This window comes from Nyctereutes procyonoides, unplaced genomic scaffold (genome assembly GCF_905146905.1).
Source record: "Nyctereutes procyonoides isolate TBG_1078 unplaced genomic scaffold, NYPRO_anot_genome, whole genome shotgun sequence".
Lineage (NCBI taxonomy): Eukaryota > Metazoa > Chordata > Mammalia > Carnivora > Canidae > Nyctereutes > Nyctereutes procyonoides.
In genome coordinates this window covers 13,654,965-13,673,107 of record NW_026575128.1, presented here as the reverse complement: position 1 = coordinate 13,673,107, position 18,143 = coordinate 13,654,965, and the positions used below count along the sequence as shown (strand labels likewise).

Genomic DNA, 18,143 nt, shown 5'->3' with positions numbered 1-18,143 from the left:
CAATAACCCAGTCACCCTGACCCTAGCCACCTCCCCTTCAACAACCCCTTGTTGGTTTCCCAGAGTTAGGAGTCTCTCATATTCTGTGACTCTCACTGATATTTTCACTCATTTTCTCTCCCTTCCACTTTATTCCCTTTAACTATTTTTTATATTCCCCAAATGAATGAGACCGTATAATGTTTTTCCATCTCCAATTGACTTATTTCACTCAGCATAATACCCTCCAGGTCCATCTACGTCGAAGTAAATGGTGGGTATTTGTTGTTTCTATTGGCTGATTACCACTTTCTTTCATGCACAGAGACACGCACCTCTTTCCCAGCACACCAACATGTCAGGGCATATCTGCAACACCCATGGAAATGTAGGAAGTCAAACATTAGGAATGTAGCTAGGACACAGCCCTCTCCTGCAATCCCAGTACAAGTGCCTCACCTTGATCTTCCTGAGAAGGGCAGGAAAGCATGGCTGTGTTGAGAGGCATCTGGTGCAAAGCGGGAAGGGTCAAACACCTGCAGAAAAACCCCAGGGTCAGGATAGATGTGGTCTACGACCTCCTTCCTCTCAACCTCGGAACACACCCAGAAATGGAACCCGAGGAGGGATTGGCATGCAGAGGGATTCCCCCATCCCAGGCTTCCGAGGCCATCGTACCTCTGGGCTTGGCCACACATTTGGGTTGTGGTGAAGAGCATAAAAGGAGAGCAAGACTAAGAATCCTGTGGAGCAAAAGAGAAGAATGGTCATACCTGCCTGTGGGACAAGGTGCTTGCCCACACCACTTGGCAGCTGCTATGAGAGCTGCTTCTCATCACTCTGAGGGGAATGATAGTGTAGCAGGAGAGGTGAGGCAGACATGGCACAGCATGTGTGCCCAGATTAGTAGACCCAGACCAGGGTGAGAAGCAGAAAGAACCGGAGGCTTATGTTAGAGAGGAGCTCAAGGGACAACTCACGTTTACCAAGTACCATCCATGAGCCCTAGGGGAATATGCATTGATTGACTAATCCATCTCACAACAACCCTCCAAGGAAGGCCCAATGCCCATTGTTCATGTGAGCACCAAGCCTCAGAGAGGCTGAGCAACTTGCCTATGACCACCCAGCTGGGATGTGACAGGGCTGGGATTCAGAGCAGAGGTGAGCTAAAAGGTAGACTAGACCATGGCAGGGACTTCAGATGTGGTCACCAGCTGCTCTCTCCATCAACCTGAGGGCTCCCTGGGAATGGGTCATCTGAAGAATGAGAGTGGGTGCCCTCATATGCTTGATGCATTCAACCCCATAAGGGTGGAAGAAGAACTCTCCCTGCCCCAGTGCTCTCCCTCTCTAGCTATCAAATCTTGGGAATTAGAATTGTATGCTATTTCTGAAGCCCCTTCCTGAAGCCAACATCTCCTTGTAGAGAAGGTGCAATGTACTGAGTCATGATTATTTTTAAACCATTCTATTACAACAGATACAAAGGTAAACTCAAAATGGATGAAAGATCTAAATATTAGACAAGAGTCAATCAAAATCCTAGAGGAGAACACAGGCAACACCCTTTTTAAACTTGGCCACAGTAACTTCTTGCAAGATACATCCATGAAGGAAGGGAAAAAAAAAGCAAAAATGAACTATTGGGACTTCATGAAGATAAGAAGGTTTTGCACAGCAAAAGAAACAGTCAAAAACAACAACAAAAAAAAGAAACAGTCAACAAAACTAAAAGACAACCTACAGAATGGGAGAAGATATTTGCAAATGATGTATCAGATAAAGGACTAGTATCCAAGATGTATAAAGAACTTATTAAACTCAACAGCAAAGAAACAAACAATCCAATCATGAAATGGGCAAAAGATATGAACAGAAATCTCAGAGGAAGACATAGACGTGGCAAACAAGTACATGAGAAAATGCTCTGCATCACTTGCCATCAGGGAAATACAAATCAAAACCACAATGAGATCCTACCTCACACCAGTGAGAATGGGGAAAATTAACAAGACCGTAAACAACAAATGTTGGAGAGCATGTGGAGAAAGGGGAACGCTCTTGCAGTGTTGGTGGGAATGTGAACTGGTGCAGCAACTCTGGAAAACTGGTGGAGGTTCCTCAAAGAGTTAAAAATAGACCTGCCCTAAGACCCAGCAATTGTACTGCTGGGGATTTACCCCAAAGATACAGATGCAATGAAAGGCCGGGACACCTGCACCCCAATGTTTCTAGCAATGTCCACAATAGCCAAACTGTGGAAGGAGACTCGGTGTCCATCGAAAGATGATGGATAAAGAATATGTGGTTATGTATAGAATGGAATATTACTCAGCCATTAGAAACGACAAATACACACCATTTGCTTTGACGTGGATGGAACTGGAGGGTATTATGCTGAGTGAAATAAGCCAATCGGAGAAGGACAATCATTATATGGTCTCCTTCATTTGGGGAATATAAAAAATAGTGAAAGGGAATAAAGGGGAAAGGAGAAAAAAATGAGTGGTAGATATCAGAAAGGGAGACAGAACATGAGAGACTCCTAACTCTGGGAAACGAACAAAGGGTGGTAGAAAGGGAGTGGTCAGGGGGTGGGGGTAACTGGGTGATGGGCAATGACGGGGGCACGTGATGGGATGAGCACTGGGTGTTATTCTACCTGTTGCCGAATTGAACTCCAAAAAAAAAAAAAATAAATAAATGCTGAAAAAAAAAAACAAAAAAATATTTTTATATAAAATGTTTCTGTATTTACTTGAGAGAGTGAGAAAGAGCATGACCAGGGGAGTGTCAGAGGGAAAAGCAGACTCCCCACTGAGCAGGGAGCCCCATTCCAGGGTCTCAGGATCATGACATAAGCCCAGACATATACACAACAGCTGAGCCACTTACAGCTCCTGAGTCATTAATTTAATGGACAGGCATATAGTTTTTTTTTGTATTTGTCATCAAGGAGCTATCCAATCATTACATCAAATCTGGATGATATCCAAAAGGTTATCAACGAAGACTGAAATCCTTCAGGAGTTGTGTTCCTGGAGTCAGGAATAGGATATATATAGCTTAAACTCACAAAATGTCAGTGCCATTGATGATAATAATATAGTGTCATAAAATGATGGAACCCTCGGGGAATGAATGTCTGTTGTGGATAAGGATAGAAACTTAGGATTCTATTCCTTCAATATCTAAGAATCAAGATACACTTTTCATGTTATGTGCAGAAAAAAACAGAAATAGAGCCTATTCTCCCTAGGTACAAAGGGGAACTTCCGTTTATTTTATTTTTTAGTACTTTTTTCTTTAAAGTTCAATTTGCCAACATATAGTATGACACCCAGTAATCCTCCTGTCATGTGTCCTCCTCAGTGCACTTCACCCAAAAATGTGGATTTCAGACCTCCCATATGTCGGCACTGAGTGCTTACAGAGTGAGAGTAGTGAAGGCCATACCTTTGGGCAAGGAGCGTCCATCAGGGAAGGTAATGGGCTTCCTGAGCTCTCTGCCAACAGTCAGTGGTGGATAGAGTCGCAATGCCTCCTTGATGCACATGGTGGTGTAGGGCATCTGGTCCAGGTGCTCCCTAAAGAAAGCTGCCTTGAAGTGCGGGATAGGCCCTGGCAACCAGGGTGTCCTCTAGTTAGGGTGTAGGGCCCTACCGTCTCATGAGCACTCACCAGGTGATGGAGGCACCATCTCTCAGAAGGCTCTGGATCTCCTCCCGGCATGTCTGCTGATGCTCGGGGTGTGTGGCCAGAGCATAGAGGATCCAGGAGATGCCACTGGCTGTGGTGTCATGCCCCTCAAACATGAATGTGTCTACTTCTGCACGGAGGTCCTTGTCAGACAAGCCCCTCCCATTCTCCATCTGGGAAGACCCAGAGAGAGGGCAGACTTTGAGTTTGCACCCTTGCTCCCCACCGGTGGGCAAATGCTCAGGCCTCCCCTGCCACTCCCATCCCAGTGCCCCCCTCCCATGACCTCACTTTGGCAAAGAGGAGGATGTCCAGGAAGTCCAAGTGCCTCTTGTTCCTGATCTTCTCCAGCTTTCCCTCCTCCTGTAGGTGAGCCTTCTCAGCTTGATCACTCAGTCTTGCCAAACAGTGTTCCCAGGTGGAGTTTAGAGCTCTGGGTGCCCAGACATAGCCAGCCATGTAGCCCACCGGCCCCTTGTGCCCGAGTCAGGGTGCCAGGGAGGTCAGAAAGAGTGTAGCAATGGTGTGCATGCCAGGGTGAGAGCTCTAGCACCAGGTATTTGCATGTCAGTGCTCCCCTCAACAGTACAGCCCAAGGAGACTCTGCTTTTATGTGGCTGGCAGGGGGGCTCATTCAACCTTCACCCATGTTGTGATGCATGTAGCTTCCTGCATTTTACCTGGCACCCTAACAGGTGCACCAGGTGGAGATCCAGAGTGGGTTTGTCCCAGGTTCTGGAGGGGCACTGAGGTGCAGTCCTCTGCCTGAGGGGTCAGAGCCCATTGCTTTGGGATGTGCCTAATGAAGGAGGGGAGGTGTCCTGTGGGCAGAGTCCAACCTGTGTGTTCATGGGCAAGCCGGCAGGCCTTGTGGTTCCTGCGGACTTCAGAAGTCAGCCAGTAGAAGATGTCTTTCTGGTAGAAAACATTCCTCACCCGGGGAAACAGGTGCAGAAGGACTGCAGAAAGTGCAGAAGGGACTAGGTGGAGGGAGGCATCTGAACTTGAGTGGAGTGGGGCTGTGGGTGGAGGTTTCTCAGTCATTGGTGCAGGTGACCCTAGGCATCTGACATTTCTGTCTTATGCCCTGGAGACCAAGGCATGGACTAGGGGAGCCAGGCTTCTCCCTAAGGTGGGGATCAGGGTCTGTGCCTAATGCAGGTTTGGCGTGGGCTGAATTTGACTGTGTCAGACTGGGGCTCTCTGCAGAATGTGGTTCTTTGGGTTGGTAAACATCCCAACTACCCGTATTGCCTCCAGATGAGTCCACGCCAGTTTGTAGTAAATAGGACGCTGTTGCTAAGCATTTCACTGACCTGTCTGCCTGGTGGTTGTCCTGGTAGCTGAAGGCACACTTCATAATGGTGTCCAAGGTCATCAAGGAGGCATGTTCAAAGATCTCCAGATGTGAGTTCTGGCTGTGAAGTTCCTCCAACTTGTCCTGTATAGAGGGACACATTGATCCTTCTCTACAGCTCTAGAAGGCCCATGCTGACGAGACTAGGCTCTCTCTCTGCTTCTCCACATATTCTGATATCATGTCCTCATTTTCTAAAGCAGTTGTGTTTCATCAATTTAGGACCATAGAGCTGAATATTTGTGATTTGTTGAGTATTTTCTCAGAAACTTTTGTTATTTTATTAAGAATGATCTCTTGAGGCTGACTTTTGGATAAGTTATGGCGGCAATCACCTTTTAGTAGACTGGAACAATTGTTTCTCAGGAGATAAAGGGGGAATCTTTTCTGCCCTGGGACTGACCTACACAGAGCAATAGATGAAGTCCCAGTTTAGGGAACAAGTGTCAAGACAAGATAAAGGACTAGAGGTCACTACAGGAGTTCCTAAGAAAGGAGTATCTGGAATGTCAATTCCTCTTGTTCAGGAAATATTAACTGAGTACAGTGAGTGAGCAATACAGTCATGCTCAGAGGTGATGTTCTGGGAGGACCCAGCCCTGGGGGTTGAGACCTGGTCTGCATTTCCCTCCACGGAATGGCTAAGACCCATGCAGAAGCCTTCAATCCCACCCCAGAGCCCACCTGAGTGACATCTGGGATGTCCCTGCTGCCACTGAAGCTGCTACTTCCCAGGCCAGCCAGGGGCAGCTTGTCCTATTCTCCAGGGGTATTGACTTCTCTTCCTATCCAAGCCAAAGACATGCAAGTGGGAGGAGAAGGGACCCTATCTCCACCATGTTTCTCTCTCCTGTGGGCAGGGAGCAAAGAGTGGATGAAAGTGGTTGCCAGGGTGCTTTCCAGTCCCGTCCACACTCCTGGGGCTATGTCTCATTGCAGGGTGTAAGTGTGTGATTCCAAGGGCCATGCTAATGGATTTCTGAAGGACACAGCTGTCTGAGAATGGACTTTTTGAACTGTGCTGTGAGTGTGAGTGTGCAGGTGAGATAGAGTTCAACTTGCCAGCATCACTTGGACAGAGTCAGCCATGAGTCTCATGTAGGGCTTCAGGATGTCATAGTGGAAGGCTGGGGTCAGCATCCGCCGGTGCTGGAACCATATCTCTCCATTCAGCAAGAGCAAACCATACCCTGGACCACAGTGTGTTAGGGGGTGGGTGGGAAGGGACCTTGCCCGAGTTATCCAGGGACAATTTGGGTGGAACCCAGGGTGTCAGAAGAAGGGCATTTTTGGCAAAGCAGGAAAAGCCAGTGCATGTCATAGGGAACTTCCTAAAGCCTGAGGCCAGGAAGTGGTTATGACAGCTGTGACATGGAGGTTGAAACAGAGCAGGGGATGGGTCGCACAAGGACTTCCGTCAGTAGTCCGCTGAATTTGTTGGTGAGGGCTGAGAAGCAATGTGGGAGAAGCTGAGCTATAGGAGGGCTCCACCACCATTTGGAGGGGTTGAGGGTTTTATCAGAAGGAGAGAATGGGGCTCAATTCAGAGTTGAGTGGAGTCACTGCGTTGCTGGTCTCCTCTTGTTAGTCTGGGCCAAATGGATAGTTGCTGGCAAACCCAAGCAGATGGTGGACCATAGTCCTAGTTAGATATACTTACCTATCAGGGAGCCATGAGTCTGTAGGAGCCATCAGATTTTGGGTCTGAAAGTATGAAGGACATGACAGCAAACTGGTGGTGACCAAGGAAATCAGGCTGGCCCCAAAGGCAATTGTGGTCTAGACCTTTGGCCCCCATCCCTTGCTGATGCTTGTCAGCTGGCATTTTGTGTCAAGCCACTTCCCCCTGCCTCTCAAATGGACTCTTTTTCTTTCCTGATAGTGAATGTGGGTTCAAGATGACAAACTCAATGTCCCACAACAAAGCCTCACTGGACAAGGTAGGTGGATTGGACAGAAACAAAAGTTTTGTTTTATTTTTATTTTATTTTATTAAAAAAGTTTTTTATTAGAGTTCAATTTGCCAATATATAGCATAACATCCAGTGCTCATCTGCCAAGTGCCCTCCTCAGTGCCCATCACCCAGTCACCCCAACCCTCCACCCACCTCTCTTTCCACTACCCTTTGTTCGTTTCCCAGAATTGGGTGTCTCTCATATTTTGTCATCCTCACTAATATTTTCACTCATTTTCTCTCCTTTCCCCTTTATTTCCTTTCACTATTTTCTTAATAAATTTATTTTTTATTGGTTTTCAATTTGTCAACATACAGAATAACACCCAGTGCTCATCCCATTAAGTGCCCACCTCAGTGCCCACCACCCAGTCACCCCCACCCCCCGCCCACCTTCCCTTCCACCACCCCTAGTTGTTTCCCAGAGTTAGGAGTCTTTCATATTCTGTCTCCCTTTCTGATATTTCCCACTTATTTTTCTCCTTTCCCCTTTATTCCATTTCACTATTTTTTATATTCCCCAAATGAATGAGACCATATAATGTTTGTCCTTCTCCAATTGACTTATTTCACTCAGCATAATACCCTCCAGTTCCATCCACGTCGAAGCAAATGATGGGTATTTGTTGTTTCTAATGGCTGAGTAATATTCCATCGTATATATAGACCGCATCTTCTTTATCCATTCATCTTTCAATGGACACTGAAGCTCCTTTTAGCATCAAAAAAGACAGAATTTCTGAGTTTTCTTGTATAAGTTGTTGAGTCTCAGACATCCCATTACCCAGCACAGGCAATAGTTAGAAGCGCCAAATCCAAGCACTCTTGTATGAGAAGCTGTCTTTCAGTTCTGCAATCATCTCAGTTTGGTTAAGAAAGGAAGTAAAGAAGGCTGGCAGGCAGCAAGGAAGGAAGAAGAAAATTACAGGAAAAAAAGGAACAGAACACAATAGAAAAGATTAGAAAAGAGAAAAGAAGCCAGGGAAAAAAGAAAGTAAAGGAAAAGAAAAGAAAACAGCCCAACACAGCTCTTTCAGCATTCAGTTAAAGAATTATCTGGCCTTCATCTGGCTTCTGGGACAAGGGGTGGGGGGGTGGATGGTTAATAGAGGGTCAGGTATTGAGGGCTGAGCCTCTCATGGTTTTTTGCAATTTCACAGAACCCTGGGCATGTGTCCAAGAGGGAAGAGCTGCTTCAACAGGTATGAGGGTGTCCTCTCACCAGATCGCCCCAGGATCAGTTTCATGTAGTCAGGGTCATAGATCAGGATCTCTGCCTCTGTGCCCCATATCCAGCGAGCAAATGCACATGGGAAGTCCTCTATCCATTTCAGTAGCAGCTGCAGCTCGTCTTCTTTTTGCAACTGTCACCAAAAGAAAGATAAATCAATAGAACCTTCTGGTTCCAGGACTAGTGCCAGGGGAAAGGGCAGGATGGGCATAGGGGGAGAGTTCTTGATCTACCAGAAGAACTAAGTATTCACAACTGTTTCTTATGACGTTGCCTCTGATACAGACTTTCTGGGCTGTCCAAGGTTTGTCCAGAGGTCAGATTCTGTCCCATTGTTGAGTAGAATTAGCAGCCTTCACAATCAACTGCCTACAGAAACTTATCAGGGATTGACTCCATGGTGTACAAAACTTCAGGAAGTCATTAGTGCAACATTTGCATAAAAAATTTATGACAATTTTATCACTTGGTAAGAAGTTTTGCCATATAATTTTACTTATTTGGAGCATAAAATGGATTGTATTTTAAAATTTAAATTTATATATTTTATTTTGCTAACTGACAGATTTAAGAGGCCCTGACAATAGAGGATACTAATGCTCTGATAGAGGGAAGCCCAAGAATCTGCGGAAGATTTGGGAACTCCAAATTGGACATTAGAAGCCGTTTCTCATGCTTTGTTCATTCATCAAATCATCATTTATCAAGATGTCCTTGGGTTCCTTGAGTCAGTTGACTACAACTCCCCAGTTGACTCCTACTACTTGTTGAATCCATAAACCATTGGTGAGCCCCTCTATAGGTGGGCTTCTCCTTGCCTTGGGCACCCCTCCCACACAGCTAGTACTGGCACCAAACAGATGTTGGGTAGGCAGTTTCTGCCTTCCCCAGCCCCCCCAGCCCTCCCTCTCCCCAGTCCAGCCCCTTCCTACCTCCTTCTTGTGCCCGAAGAGCCAGTGGGAAGCAGCAGATGGGAACTGCTGGACAGCTTTAAGCAGCCACTGCCTGCGTGGGTAGAGTTGTGCTGCCTTGAGCAGTAGCAGAGCCAGGCCTAGCAGGGAGGCCACCTGCAGGAGCCCAGACACAGTGTCCAGGGGTCTGGTGAGGCTCAGTACAGAGACACTCATGGTTCAGGGGCTACTGGGTCACTGACTCTCCCTGAGTGTTGCTGAAATCCCCTGAGCACCCAGCCTAGTCAATCAGGGGAGGATGCCCTCTTCACCTGGAGGGGGAGTGAAGCACAGGGGCAGAGCTTAGATTGGGATTCCAGAGTTTATTACCTGGAGGATCCACCTTAGGAATCGGTAGGAAGGAAACCTGAACAGACAGTGATAATGCCCAGGCACATTGCCCTTTGCCCTTATCCCCGTTATTCATCAGTATTTCAGGAGCACCTATTCTGTGCCTGGCGGTGAGCTACACGCCAGGCCACAGTGGCCAGCCAAAAAGACATGAACTGTGACTGCAAAAAATGTACAGCCTAGTTTACCAAATGTTCAGGGGGTGTGCTTGGGTTAATGATTATCCCATTTCTGAGAAAAGAACACTTACGGGGAGCTAAAGTGATGTGGCCAGAGGAAAATCGCCTTTGAAGGGCCAACTGATATTATAATCCGGGGGCCTCCATACTGTCTGCCCCAGCCTCCTCTGCACTGTTCCCCACACTTGTCCCAGTCCACCATTCACTTGTGTCATGGGCTGACTGTGCCGGCAGGCAGAGCACTGGCCTCACACTCAGGAGGCTGAACCTCAGGGCTCGCTCAGGACATATGAAGCCAGGCAATCACACTCTCTGTGCCTCAGATTCTCCTTCTGTAATGGGGGTAAGCGTTCCTTTGACAAGTTCCTTCCAGGAATGCTCATTCAGTCAGTCACTGATGCACTCAGCAAATGCTTCCTGAGCTCACGCTCTGGGAGGTAAAGGCAGAAAACTAAGGCAGTACAGGAAAACTTGGTAAGGCCTGTACTGAAACAGTGAATAGTGGACTGGGCCCATCCAGGGAAGGATAAAACAACAAACAAGAATAGGACCCTGAAGGGTGAGTAGGAGTTCACCAGGTGAAGAGTGCTTGGGAGACGGGTGGGGGCTACAGCTCAAGGAGATCATGTGAATATGCATCTAAGGAGGACAATTTTTTTTTGAGGAGAACAATTTATCTTCACACCCTTACTTTGTTCCTGATTTTCTCCCTCCAAACCCACTCCAAGTTCATAATTCAAAATGGAGACCAAGATGTTTTCATGAGGAGTTCTTTGGAAGGCAGCATTTGAGGGGCCTCCCTCTTCTGCTCTGTTTCTCACTATCTACCTTATTATTCCTATGCCCTCCTCCTGTGGCTGACCTTGCAACAGGAGATGCATTACACAACCTGTGTGGTCAGATTTCTTTCCTTTTTTCCCCTTAATCCTTGGCTCTTCTCCAAACCCCAGGACACGTAACCACTTTACCCATTCCTCTCAACTTTCCTGAGTTCCGTGGATACTTTCCCACCCTCTCTGGCCTCAGACCAGAGACTCTGGATCCTCTTCCCTTACATGGCCCAGCACCAGCTCTGCGTGTAGCACATGGGGGGGGGCAGTTGTGGAGAGAGGTTGGACGTGGGACCCTCTCGGTTACAATTCTGAGTGTCACTCCATGTTTTCCTCCATGAGTCTTTGGTTTCCTCTATAGAACTGATTAAATAATGCTGGTCATAAGTGGTATTTAGTGAGCAGTTATCATATTCTATACAGTGAGCAAGGAACTCCCTATGTTTTCTCCTACACCAACCTAAGAACAGATTTTTAAAAGAATCTTAATTCTCAAGGTGGCGAGGCTCCCCTCTTTGGGAAGGGAGTAGGTCCAGGGTGTTCCAGGTCCTTTATGATGTGGAGATTTAAATTATGGCCATGGGTCTGACATAAAATGGACAGTTCTGGCACCAGGTGTGTCCACAGCCTGAGCACAGATGGAGTGAGGGCAAGGATCTGATATAGACCTGGGACACAGGAGGGGAGATTATTTGTTTCCTGTGAGGGCTTCTTGAACAGCGGTGGGTGCAATATCATCTCCTCCAAACCAGAGAGTGGGGTGACATTACTATTCTCCTCCTCCCCACCTCAACTTCCCACCCCCCATCCCACCAACGTGGTCAGACTTCAGAGAGAACTACCGTGCCTCCAATGGAGGCAGAGGCGCTTGCGCCCAACACTGCCTCCTGGACCTTGAAGGGTCGTGTTACCTAGGGCAGCTGACTGTGAGCCTGCACAGTGGGCCTCTCCCTCAGAAGACCAACATAGGCCCCCTGCATGTGACATGTCTACTGACCATAGAGAGCTCCAAAGTATCAACTTCAGTTCTGGTGTAAATAGGATCAGGTTTTCTTTCTTTTCTTTTTCTTTCATCTTTTTGGTTGTTGTTGTTTCCTTTGGAATTGGGATTACAGTGTTTTGTTTGTTTTCATTCTTTCTCCTTTCTCTTTTTTTGTGGATCAGGCTTTTTTGCTATTTCTTTTCTGTAGGCTTATTTTAAGAAACAAATCAAAGCACATCTAGTTAATGTACAAATACTCCCCACTGCAAACAAGGTGACACTCTACAGAGGACTGACCTGTGGGAAAGAGGAGCCAAAATTTAACAGCAGAGTGCACGTAGCATACAGCAGAACACTTCCTGAAGTGCTGAACAGTGTATGATCCCTTCTTAATATAGCATTACTCATAGGAACATAAAACATGCCGAATGACAAGGCAGAGGAATTCTCCCCCAAAGGAAAGGTCAAGAAGAAATCGCAACCAGGGATTTTCTCAAAACAGTTATAAGCAATATAACTGAAGAAGAATTTAGAGCAACAGTCATGAGAATGCTATCTGGGCTTGAAAGAAGCATACAAGACACCAGGGAAACCCTTGCCGCAGAGATAGAGGACCTAAATACTAGTCAGGATGAAATAGAAAAATACTATAACTGATATGCAAAACTGACTGGATGTAATCAAAATGAGGGTGAAAGAAGGAGAGGAACAAATGGGTGATATAGAAGATAAATTATGGAAAAGAATGAAGCTGGAGAGAAGAGAGCTAATTATTAGATCATCAACGTAGACTTATGGAACTCAGCGATTTCATAAAGCACAATAATATTTATATCATAGGAGTCACAGAAGGGAAAAGCAGGAAAAGGGGGCAGAGGATAATTTGAACAGCTCACAGCTGAGAACTTCCTAATCTGGGGAAGGAAACAGGTATTCAAGTCCAAGAAGCATAGGGAACTACCTTCAAAATCAACAAAAACAAGTCAACACCAACACATATCACAGTGAAACTTAGCAAATACAAAATAAAGAGGCAATTCTGAAATCGGCTAGGGACAAAGGGTACTTAACCTATAGGGGCAGACAACATAAGGTTAGCAGCAGATCTATCCACAGAAATTTGGCAGGCCAGAAGAGAATGGTATGATATATTTAACATGCCAAAGGGGGAGAGTAAGTAGCCAGGAATATTTTATCCCACAAGGCTGTCATTCAGAATAGAAGGAGAGATAAAGAGTTTACAAGACAAGCCAAAACAAAAGGAGTTCATGGACTTTAACTAAACCACCCCCACAAGAAACATTAAGGGGGACCATTGGAGGAGCAAAGAGAGACCAAACCAAAAAAAGCAGAAAGGAAATTGGCGATCTACAGGAATAGTGACTTTACAGGTAATATAATGGCACTAAATGCAAACTTACCAATAATTACTCTGAATGTAAATGGACTAAATGCTCCAGTCAAAAGACGAAGGATACCAGAATACATTAAAAAAATGACAAGATCCATGGATATGCTGCTTATAGGAGACTCACTTTAGATTCAAATACACCTCCAGATCAAAAGTGAGGGAATGGAAAACCATTTACCATGCTAATGGACATCAAAAAGAAGCAAGAGTAGCCATACTTATATCAGACAAACTAGATTTTAAACCAAAGAGGTTTAATAAGAGATGAAGAAGGGCACTATATCATAATAAAGGGGTCTATCCAACAAAAAATCCGATACTTGTGAATATTTATGTCCCCCACTTGGGAGCAGCCAAATATATAAATCAATTAATCACAAACTAAAGAAACTCAAGGATAAAGATACAATAAAAGTAGGAGACTTTAACACCCCACTCACAGTAACGAACAGGTCATCTAAACACCATCGACAAGGAAACAATGGCTTTGAATGACATACCAGGCCAGTTATCATCAGACCTTTTCATCCTAAAGCAGCAGAATGCAGATTATTTTTGAGTGAGTATGGAACATTCTCCAGAATAGATTACACACTGGGTCACAAATCAGGCCTCAACCTATACAAAAGGAGTGAGATCTTGATGGGATGAGCACTGGGTGTTATTCTTTATGTTGGCAAATTGAACACCAATAGAAAATAAATCTATAAAACAAAACAAAACAAAACAAAAGGAGTGAGATGCTACCATGCATATTTTCCAGCCACTAGTTTCCAATGCTATGAAACTTGAAGTCAAGCACAAGAAAAATTCGGAACTATAGATTTAAGGGCAAGGAGTTTATTACAATGTATTTCTATTGAAACAGAAAGGTGTAGTATACTGTTCACAAAATCAGAAAACATGTAAGAACTGTACATGATGAGCTTTGGTTATTTTTCCCTTATGCCATAGAAAAAATGTATAAAAACTATCGAAAAGCTAATGTGCAGGGATATTGCCTTGTTTGACCCAAAAAATGGAGCTCAGTGTCATAACTGCTCCTTGGAGCTTTGGAATATTTTACCCTGTATTCTTTTTGAATTCCTCCCGTAGTCAAGATACATACATGGAATTGAAGTCTTTATGTAACAGTTCTATCCTTTTGCCAGCAGGTCAGTTGTAATAAATCTAGGATGTGATGAAAAAGAAGGAAAACATTTGGAGGGACCACAGATACATGGAGGTTAAAGAACATCCTACACAACAATGAATAGATTAACCACAAAATTAAAGAAGAAAAAAATATGCATGGAAGTAAATGAAAATAAAAACGACAGTGCAAAACTTTGGGATGCAGCGAACGTGGTCATAAGAGGGGAAGTATATAGCAATCCAGGCCTTCCTTGGGAAACAAAAAGTATCTCAAATACACAATTAACCTTATACCCAAAGGAGTTGGGGGAATAAACAGCAAATAACGCCCAAAACCAGCAGAAGAAGGGAAATGATACAGATTAAAGCAGAAATAAATGATACAGAAATATTTTTTCTTTTTTTCAGAAATATTTTTTTAAAAAACACAGTACAACAGATCAATGAAACTGTAAGCTGGTTCTTTTAAAGAATTAACAGAACTGATGAACTGCTACCCAGACCTAATAAACAGAGAAGAGAAAGGACCTGGATAAATAAAATCACAAAAGAAAGAAGAGGGATCCTAACCAATACCACAGGAATACACTTATCAGGGAAGATTATGAGCAACTCTATGCTAGCAATTTGGGCAATGTGGAAGAAATGGATAAATGCCTAGAAGCATACTAACACATATACATATAAACAACCACAACCGAAACAGGAAGAAACAGATAATTTGAACAGACCCATAACCAGTGAAGAAATTGAACCAGTTATCAAAAATCTTCCAATAAACAAGAGCTCGGGGACGGAGAGAGCTTCCCAGGGCAATTCTACCAACATGTAAAGAAGAAGAAACACCTATTCTTCTGAAACTGTTCCACAAAACAGAAACAGAAGGAAAATTTCCAACCCATTCTCTGAGGCCAACATTACTTTTATTCCAAAGCCAAAGACCCCACTAGAAAGGAGAATTACAAGACCACTATCCCTGACGAACACAACTACAAAAATTCTCAACAAGTTACTAGCAAATTAAATTAACAGTACGTTAAAAGAATTATTGACATGATCAAGTGGGTTTTATTCCTGGACTCCAGAGTGGTTCAATATCCACGGATCAATCAATGTGATACACCACATTAATAAAAGAAAGGATAAGAACCATATGATCCTCTCAACGGATGCAGAAAAAGCATTTGACAAAAATAGGGATAGAAGGAACATACATAGCTCAACATCATAAAGGCCATATACGAAAGACCCACAACTAATATCAACCTCAATGGGGAAAAACTGAGAGCTTTTCCCCTAAGGTCAGGAACATACAGGGATGTTGACTCTCACGACTATTGTTCAATATAATACTGGAATTCCTGGCCTCGGGCATTAGACAATAAAAAGAAATAAAAGGCATCCACATCGGTAAGGAAGAAGGGAAACTTTTGCTCTTTGTAGATGACATGATGCTCTATGTAGAAAACTGGAAAGACTCCACCAAAAAATTACTAGAACTGGTATATGAATTAGGCAAAGTTGCAAGATATAAAATCAATGTACTTCTGTTTGTACCTCTGTTGCATTTCTATATACCAATAATGAAGCTGCAGAAAGAGAAATGAAGGAATTGATCCCATTTACAATTGCACCAAAAATTGTAAGATCCCTAGGAATAAACCTAACCAAAGAGGTAAAAGGTCCCTGCTGAAAACTATAGAACACTTACGAAAGAAATTGAAGAAGACACAAAGAAATGGAGTGCAATCTCTATCAAAATACCACCAGAATTTTTCACATAGCTAGAACAAACAACACTAAAATTTGTATCAAATCAGAAAAGGCCAAAGTAATGTTGAAAAAGAGAGCAAAGCAGGGGGCATTGCAATCCCAGACTTCAAGCTGTATTACAAAGCTATGATCATCAACACAATAGGCACTGGCACAAAAACAGACACAGAGTCCAATGGAACAGAATAAAGAACCCAGAAATGAACCCACACAATATGGCAAACTAATCTTCGACAAAGCAGGAAAGAATATCCAGTAGGAAAAAGACAATCTCTTCAACAAATGGTGTTGGCATAACTGAACAGTGATATGCAGAAGAAAGAAACTGGACCACTTTCTTACACCATACACAGAAAGAAATTCAAAATGGTTGAAAGACTTAAATGTAAGACAGGGAACCATCAAAAGCCTAGAAGAGAAAACAGGCAGCAACCCTTTGGACCTCAGACACAGCTACTTCTTTTTAGACATGCCTCCAGATGCAAGTATCTATTGGGACCTCATCAAGATCAGAAAGCTTCTGCACAGTACAGGACATGATCAACAAAATTAAAAGGCAACTGATGGAATGGGAGAAGGTATTAGGTATTACCTAATGTCTTATCAGATAAAGGGCTACTATCCAAAATCTATTTTTACAAAACCAAATTATTTTTTTCTGGCAAAAATTAAAATAAATAAAAATTTTAAAAAACTTATCAAACTCATTACCCCAAAAACAAAAAATCCAGTCAAGGAGGAGGCAGAAGGCACGAGCAGACATTTCTCCAAGGAAGACATACAAATGACCAACAGACCATGAAAAAATGCTCAACACCACTCAGCGTCAGGGAAATAGAAGTCAAAACCACCTCGCACCAGTCAGAATGGCTAAAATTAACAACTCAGAAAACAATAGATGCTGGTGAGGATGCAGAAAGAGGCTCACTGTTTCACACTGTTGGTGGGAATGCAAACTGGTGCAGCCGCTGTGGAAACAGTATAGAAGTTCCTCAGAAAGTGAAAATGGAGCTACCTACAATCCAGCAATTGCACTACGAGGTTTTTACACAAAGGAAACCAGCACGGTGATTTGAAGGGGCACATGCATTCATTCCAATGTTTATAGCAACAATGTCCACAATCACCAAAACATAGAAAGACCCCAGATGTCCATTGACAGATACATAAAGAAGTGGTATAAATTCACAGAATGGAATATTACTCATCCATCCAAAAGAATGAAGTCTTGTCCTTTGTAAGGAAATGGATGGAACTAGTGGGCATTAAGCTAAGTGAAATGTGTCAGAGAAAGATTAAAAAAAACATGTGATTTCACTCACATATATGTTTTTTGTTAAGAAACAAAACAGATGAGCATAGGGAAGGGAAGGAAAATAAAAGAAGATAAAAACAAAGAGGGAGGCAAACCTTAAGAGCCTAACTATAGGAAACAAACAGAGGGTACCTGGAGGGGAGGTGTGTGAGGATGGGAATATTGGGTGATGGGCATGAAGAAGGTGCACTTGATGTAATGAGGACTGGGTGTTAATGTAATTGATAAATCACTAAATTGTACTCTGGAAAACATATACACTAGATGTTAACTAACAGCAATTTAAAGTAAAAAATGTCAAATAAAAAACAAAGAAACCTGTAGTCTAAGTGGCAAAAGTAAGGCACAAAGTGCTTAGCTGCCTGCCCAGGGCCACTCTACTGGCAAGAGGTGGAGACAGCATTCAGACTCAGGCGGTATGGCCCCAGAGGCATTACTGTGAACCATTTGCTCAAAACCAGGCTCCAGTGCACACATGCTATCTCCCATAGTTGCAGGGCATTTTATGTTTCTTCTGTTTGATCCCTGACCGTGGTGCAGAAGCATGCTTTGGGGATCAATCCCACATATCACCATAAATACAAGCCTCACTATGCAGGGAATTTTTTGTGAGCAAGTGTGGAGAATACCATGTAGCTAGATTTCACAGTCATTGAGAATTTTGTATGATGTGAGTAGAGCTTACAATGAAGTGATGAAAGCAGAATGCAGAACTGTCTGTAGAGTCTGAGCTTAAGTCTCACTAAATTGTGCTGGCATGGTCAACATTTTTTTTTTCTGAGATATACATTTTTTTTTTCCTGAGGCCAGGAGGCTATTTCTTTCTTTTTTTTTTTTCTTTCTTCTTCTTCTTCTGTTTTTTTTTTTTTTTTTTTGGAGTTCAATTTGCCAACATATAGCATAACACCCAGTGCTCATCCTGCCAAGTGCACCCCTAGTGCCCATCACCCAGTCACCCCAACCCCCCACCCACCCCCTTTCCACTACCCCTTGT

The 18,143-nt window shown here is 43.8% G+C and overlaps 1 pseudogene; it reads right to left on the bottom strand.

Annotated features, from left to right (window-relative positions):
• Positions 1-434: 434 nt before the first annotated feature.
• On the bottom strand, positions 435-18,071 carry LOC129520758 (cytochrome P450 4A11-like; annotated as a pseudogene).
• Positions 18,072-18,143: the final 72 nt, after the last annotated feature.